Here is a 7,349-nt window from a genome sequence, read left to right as displayed (position 1 = left end):
ATTGATGTCCTATCTTGGACATGCAATCAATATTCTAAACACTGGAAACCCCTTCATAGCTTTTGGGATGGATGAATGGATTGTACTCTTGAGGGCAGCTAGGACTGGGGAAAGATACCCAAGGAAGTCAAGTTCAAGACTCTTGATAGAGGGTTACTTGCATGGGCTCATTATCCAAGATAAATAAGATTACTTGAAGGACTACAAGGAGTGTGAGTCTTCCACCCTCGCATGCATCCTGCTTACACCAGTTTTTCAAATGAACAAGGAACTAACAAAGACTAATGGGACTGTAAAGTTTATACAAATTAATGGAATCTATCATTGAAATGAATAGGACAGAGCAGCAATACCACACACAACCTATGGACAGGTATTGCGCTGTTTTAGTTATATAACCTGCTGCGGGGACTCGGTAATCCATGCCGTATTCAGCATTGATCATTTTCCACAAATGGCTACAGATTGTGTGGGTATGACTTCCGTCAGTTTCCAAGTAATGTTTGGTTAGTCAACCAGCAATGAGTTACACAAGCTTTAACTGAAATCATGATGACAAATAAAAGATTCGTTTGCGTGAAAAATATAGTGATGTGAGCCAAGATCACACTTGTTCCTGTGTAGAACTGTCTTCTTGCTAAAGGCAAATAGGCAAAGCTATAGCCATTTAGAAAAACAACACAAATATCCACAGTGGAAGTACTGAAGATTTATAACTCCCTATCTAATCATAAATGGTTTACAGTTAATAGATTATAGATCAATGCTATAAAGATACATACATTGATATGGGCAGGATATGGTGATTTCTTAGACAACTTGCCATTAGGCCCTTGGGCCATGGAACTATCTTCATTCTCTAAAGTGGAAGAAGGTTCCAGACGAGAGTAATTTTGCTTGGTATACGATGGGACCCAAAACCAGACATCCTGCAAAGGTTCCACATGTAAAAATGTAACTGTATAGCTGGTGCCATGACTTGTATGTCAATCAGACATTTAGAAACTTCACATCATTACAGGTTCAGGAGCCAGAACCACCATTGTTGTTTAAGCTAGTAAATCCTGAAACTGATTTTAACAAAAATAAAATGTTTTTTGAGACCCTGAGAATCTTGATATCTTGAATCTTGAATAAAATGAAAAGGGTTCTTCTTAGTCCATACTATCAGCATTTGATATTGCATTTGATATCTCAGTATACTCCATCTGTACTGTTACCATTCTGGATTTTTTCAAACCCCAAACCCATCTTCATTGTAAGGAGCCTCCAGCCTTTCACTTCTATTTAGTGTTGTGTGGCTTGAATACAGCAGAGAGAACTTGCCTGCCCCTATTTATAAGATTTGTGAGGATGTAATAACATGGAGCCCCAATCAGGACTCCCTTCTTTTCTACACATCAAAATCACCATTGAAAGAGAGGTTTACTAACTGAAAGACCTGGTTCATCCATCCACTACATGGATGGGCCATTGATTTCAATAGACATGGAATGTTTCAAAGTGGGATCACCAAGCATTTTGCTCATCCTCAATGTGCCATTGTTTTCTAAGGAATTGTAAAACTTAAGAAGTGTTCTCCTGATTTCATCACATCACAGCCTACATACAAATTACTTCAAATTAAAACCACTAAATGGCTTAAGTATTAGACCAGCATTTTATGGATGTGGTAGGGTTAGTCTTAAAGGTTAAGAAACTAGGGGCCCTGAAGAACTACAAGAATGAATGTTATTTAGTGGTGTATGTTATTTAGTGTTGTATGACTTTATTTTTTGGATTGAATTTCAGTATTATATGAGTATTATAGCAGTAATATGTGAGCTCTTTAAGGGAGTTACATAGCTACGTAGCTGATAAGGTTGAAAAAGACACAGATCCATCAAGTCCAACCTTGAATCCTTCAAAAAAGAAGCGAACATGTATCACACATCCACATGCCATGCATTGATCTATTGCTTCTCAGCATAATTAATACTGCTTATCAGCATGATTTAAAAGCTGTATACTACACCATAATTTATAAACTGTGTATGAGGCCACTCACCACGTCAAGATTTGCTATTTCAAGTGGGTTATAACTCTAATTTGGCACAGCACCACTGGCGACCATTGCAGCCACAACATAGTACTCACAGGAGGCAAGACCCAGAGACTAAGCTTCCTTGGCACTGGGCCACACCAACCCACAGACACAGCACCACAGTTAGGTTGTAAATTTTGCTAAGAAGCAATAGATAAATGCATATGTGGATGTGTGACCCATGTTCTCTTCTACTTTGGATGCCAACCTTGAAGCCTACTGTATTGATCTACAGGTCATCAAAATTAGCAAAATGACCTACAGTATGAAATGGTTGCTCCAGAAATATACTGTAGATGGAGATTTATCAAGACCTTTCTGCGTTAGTCTTGATATGCCCTGCACTGCTGGAGGATGCACCCAATTCGTGAAAAGGCACACATCTCGTCGTAAACTAGGCACAGCCTCAACAGCAGTCCATATGCCTAAACAAAAATCTACAACAGTTCAGAGCTGCCGTAGATTTCAGGCTTCATTTATGCCAGAAAACTGGTGTAAATGAAATGAAATTTGTCGAGGCTGCTTGCCATGCCCCCTCCCACCTTTACCACGCCCCCTTTAAGGAAAGTGGTGAGTGAGGCATAAAAGCCGAGAGGTGCAACTATTTTTTTTTAAGTCACAAGTCATTGAAATGTTTAATGAATCAAACAGCACAAAATCTTGAGTTGCAGAATATCACTGCTCTTACCATTAAGAATGCCTGTATATGAGGATTCGGAAACCTTCTTTACTCTAGACATAGAGGATGCCCTCTTGTCATGGTGTTGTATACAAAGATCATTACATCTGCATGGAGTTTGTATGTTCTCCCCGTGTTTGCGCGGGTTTCCTCCGGGTATTATGGCTTCCTCCCGCACTCCAAAGACATACTGATAGGGACCTTAGATTGTGAGCCTCATTGGGGACAGTTGGATGCTAATGTCTGTAAAGCGCTGCGGAATATAGTAGTGCTATATAAGTGCATAAAATAAATAAATTAATTAATTACAAATATCTCTGCACTGTCCTTTAATCTATTTGGACATTTCAGGATATGTATAACAGCTTCAACTGTTTCTGCTCCAGTAGCCAGGCAAAGAGGCAGGAGAGGACATAGACTGACAGCCATGGAGCAGATACAGGGCCGGCTCCACCCATAAGCAGAGTAGACCACCGCGTAGAGTGCCACTCTTGCTGGGGGCGTCGGCGCTCTGGAGTCTGGCCGCCAGTGGCGTTGCGAGGTGGGTGCGGCAGGCCGCACCGGGTGACACCTGTCTGATGGGGTGTCACCCGCCGGACCCAAGTTCCCCGAATCCCCGGCCGGACTGAGTGACAGCCAGGAGGTAGAGGAGGAGAGCTCGGCCACGCTACAGAGCAGCAGTCAGCAGAGGAGGAACTCGGGAGGTAACCAGGAGTGCTGCAGCCGCCTGAGCAGGGGCGTAGCTAGAAATGCATGGGCCCCATAGCAAAAAAAAATTATGGCCCCCCCCCGTGCCATCCACAGATCCCCCTCCCCTAAACAGTGCCATCCACAGATCTCCCCCCTAAACAGTGCCATCCACAGATCCCCCCCTAAACAGTGCCATCCACATATCCCCCCCTAAACAGTGCCATCCACAGATCCCCCCTAAACAGTGCCATCCACAGATCCCCCCTAAACAGTGCCATCCACAGATCTCCCTCCCTTAAACAGTGCCATCCACAGATCTCCCCCCTAAACAGTGCCATCCACAGATCCCCCTAAACAGTGCCATCCACAGATCCCCCCTAAACAGTGCCATCCACAGATCCCCCTCCCCTAAACAGTGCCATAATGGCACTGTTTACTGGAGGGGGGATCTGTGGATAGCACTGTTTAGGGGGGATCTGTGGATGGCACTGTTTAGGGGGGATCTGTGGATGGCACTGTTTAGGGGGGATCTGTGGATGGCACTGTTTAGGGAGTATCTGTGGATGGCACTGTTTAGGGGGGAGATCTGTGGATGGCACTGTTTAGGGGAGGGGGATCTGTGGATAGCACTGTAGGGGGATCTGTGGATGGCACTGCCATCCACAGATCCCCCTACAGTGCTATCCACAGATCCCCCTCCCCGACACTCACAGCAGTATATTTATAAACTAATCAGTAACTACTTTAACTTTAATCATTGCTCATTGCTGAGCTCTTTACTTGGATTATTTGGATATCTTACTTTGTCTTAGCTCCGGTAATAGCAGGCAGTGCGGGGGGCGGCGCTCACTCACTGACGTCACGCGCCTGCGCCGCCTAGTGGGAGGAGCAGGCGCATGACGTCAGTGAGTGAGCGCCGCCCCCCGCACTGCCTGCTATTACCGGAGCTAAGACAAAGTAAGATATCCCATATCCAAATAAATTATAATCCAAGTAAAGAGCTCAGCAAAGAGCAATGATTAAAGTTAAAATAGTTACTGATTAGTTTATAAATATACTGCTGTGAGCGGCGTGGCCCTGTATATTCTAACCCCCAGGCAAGCGTCCCTGTCACCATGGGAACGCCTGGGGGTTAGAATATACCATCAGATTTGAGTTTTTACGATCTCACTGAGCTCGTAAAACTCAGATCCGATGGTATATTCTAACCCCCAGGCAAGCGTCCCCGTCACCATGGGAACGCTTGGGGGTTAGAATATACCATTGGATCTTCTGAGTTACTCAGTGGCCTGGCTGGAAGTTGGCCCAGGGCCAGCTCGGGGCCCCAAGCAATTACTTGTTTTGCCTGTCTGTTAGCGACGGGCCTGCATTGGAGGAGATGTCACCTGGAGGCCCTGGATGTGAGATGTACGTGCTGCTGTATATGTGCAATGCTGCTATTTTATGTTTTGCATATGAGAAAATGTTTACAATTAAAATGTTTTAAATAGATGTTCTATTTTACTATTTTTATTATTTGATCGAAAGGCTGATTGGGGAGGAGGGGGGATTGTAACGGGACTGCTGTAGAATATCTAAAATTAGCTGGTCAAGTAAAATGTTGTATGCAATAATCATTAAATAGGTGGCCGACAAAAGGGTCAATGGGCGGTGTCAAGGGGGGCGGCAAAATTAGCTTTTGCCTAGGGTGGCAAAAATCCTTGCACCAGCCCTGAGCAGATGGCAGTAGGGGGTTTGGCTTGACCGCCAACAAGTTAGATCAGTGTTCTTTATAAATATTGCTGTCCTTTTGCTCTGTCTCTCTGTACATTTTGTGAGTATACTTTTGCCTTCTCCTTAATATCTGCTACTGTGTATGAACTTGGACTCTTTCTGACTATTGTTCTGTTTTTTATAACTATGTTTTTTGTCTCTCTTTGTTTGACCCAGCGTGTCTCTGTTGTGGATACTGGTTACCGATTTGGCATTGACATTTTTCCCCTCTGGTTCTGACGGCGGCTAGTACATTGACTCTACCTGCTCACTTCACCTGCTGGCAGCTACCCAACCTAGTATTCCATACCACAGCCACTGAACCACTCAGTAAACTAATTTAGGTTCCAGTGCGGGATCACCCTTATAGGGGCAGCTATTCTGCAGGGTTATACTTGCTGTAGTACCAGAGTGTTTCCGGATAAGTCATCCACACCCTAGTTCTTGCTAAACCAGGTGGATAGCATCAAGTCTGGCAGTGGATCTGTATTTTGCTGGACAGGTTTCCAGTACATTGACAGTGTTGTTGCAATATGCAGGGAGGCACAAAAGTAGAGAATCCAGTAAGAAATCTATTCCATAAAATCACAGCTTTATTGAGGTTTTCATAAGATCCAAAAATATATAGTAAATTAGCAGACGCTAGCTTAATAAAGCCATGATTTTCTGGAATATTTAGACTCTGGAATTACTTTTATTTAGATCATAATTTGAATACTGAGCATTATTTGGGCACTATATGGCAGTATTAGGTGGCCTGTAGAAGGCATTATTTTCTTGGCACTATATAGCAATATGGTAATATCACGTGGGCTGAAATTTTAAGAAAAACTATAAAATAGGCCCTTTTAGATGGGCTATAGTAGACTGAGAAAATGTATGACACATGAATCACATTACGTTATGCACCATGTGAAAAATCATAAGTGTGGGAAATGCATTCATGTTTCCTTAGGGTCTCCTCCTAGTGTTTCACGTGGCAGACAGGGTAAATAGATTTAGGTTTCAGGCAATGCAATGCAAATAAGACTTCATCCAATGCCAAAGATATTTCTTGGAAGCAATGGCTGATAAATAAACATTTTTTTTAAATATTTATGTAAGAGTGTATCTTAATAAAAGCAGTAATCAGACTGTATCATAGAAAAAAACCTAGCACACGGGTTACAGATGAAGATTCACTGACTGATCTTGGAACCTGGCAGTTAAAGGGGTATTCCAGCACAATACAAAAGCTCTACCATAGTCTGAAAATAATGAAAAAAATAAAATAAAGGAGCTTATACTCACCTCACTGATCCCCCACGGCGGCCGTTCCAATGGTCCCCGGATCCCCGCTGCGCTCTACTTCCTGTTTTCAAAATGGCTGGTAATTCCACTCAGCCTATGCAGTGATGACCCAACCGAGTATGACGCCCAGAAGAAGGAAACTTTGCTGTCATCGCTCGTAGCTGCCAAGTGTTTCATGGGGTTTAGATATTCATTTGTTTTCATGGAAAATGTTATTGAACGAAAATGAACATAAATCATAGGACATGAGTCCAGAATCTTATTGCTGCAATGACACATAATCACAGCTCTGTGTTCTTTTGAGAGGTTTTCTCTTTTGATCATGCTCTCTGTAACTTTTTGTGTGTAGACTATGCTGTTTCATTTTATTAGTTTATTGCCCATCACCACTATCATAACGTATAAAATTGTAGTTGCATGTTGCCATACACGTGTCATTGCGAACCCGCAATCACAACAGCTGTGCATGCACAATCTACCACAGGAATGTTGCTGTCCTTGTCTTCTGCCCGTCAGCCCGAAGTATACAAACTCCTGTGCAGGCCCATGACCTTGACCAGTGGCATGTACCATATCTGCCACAGAATGCATCACTGTTTTCGCTGTTGGTCTATGTGCCCCTTATTAACAGGTACAGACTGGTCTAATGTGGAACTTTCTGTACGAAAATATTGCATTGCACAGAATATGGCTGAAATGTATGCAGCCGCCTGCAGGGGAGGTGTAACAGCGGAAAGGATGGGAATGGTGGCAGCAATAAGGATGGTGGTGGTGGTAGTACTAACAAAGGCGATCCTTCTCCAGCTTTTCTCAGGCTGGTGCACAGTGAAGGGAGAGGCTCGTTAGTTTTTCTCC

This window comes from Bufo bufo, chromosome 1 (genome assembly GCF_905171765.1).
Source record: "Bufo bufo chromosome 1, aBufBuf1.1, whole genome shotgun sequence".
NCBI lineage: Eukaryota > Metazoa > Chordata > Amphibia > Anura > Bufonidae > Bufo > Bufo bufo.
Note: the sequence above shows the minus strand (reverse complement) of the source record.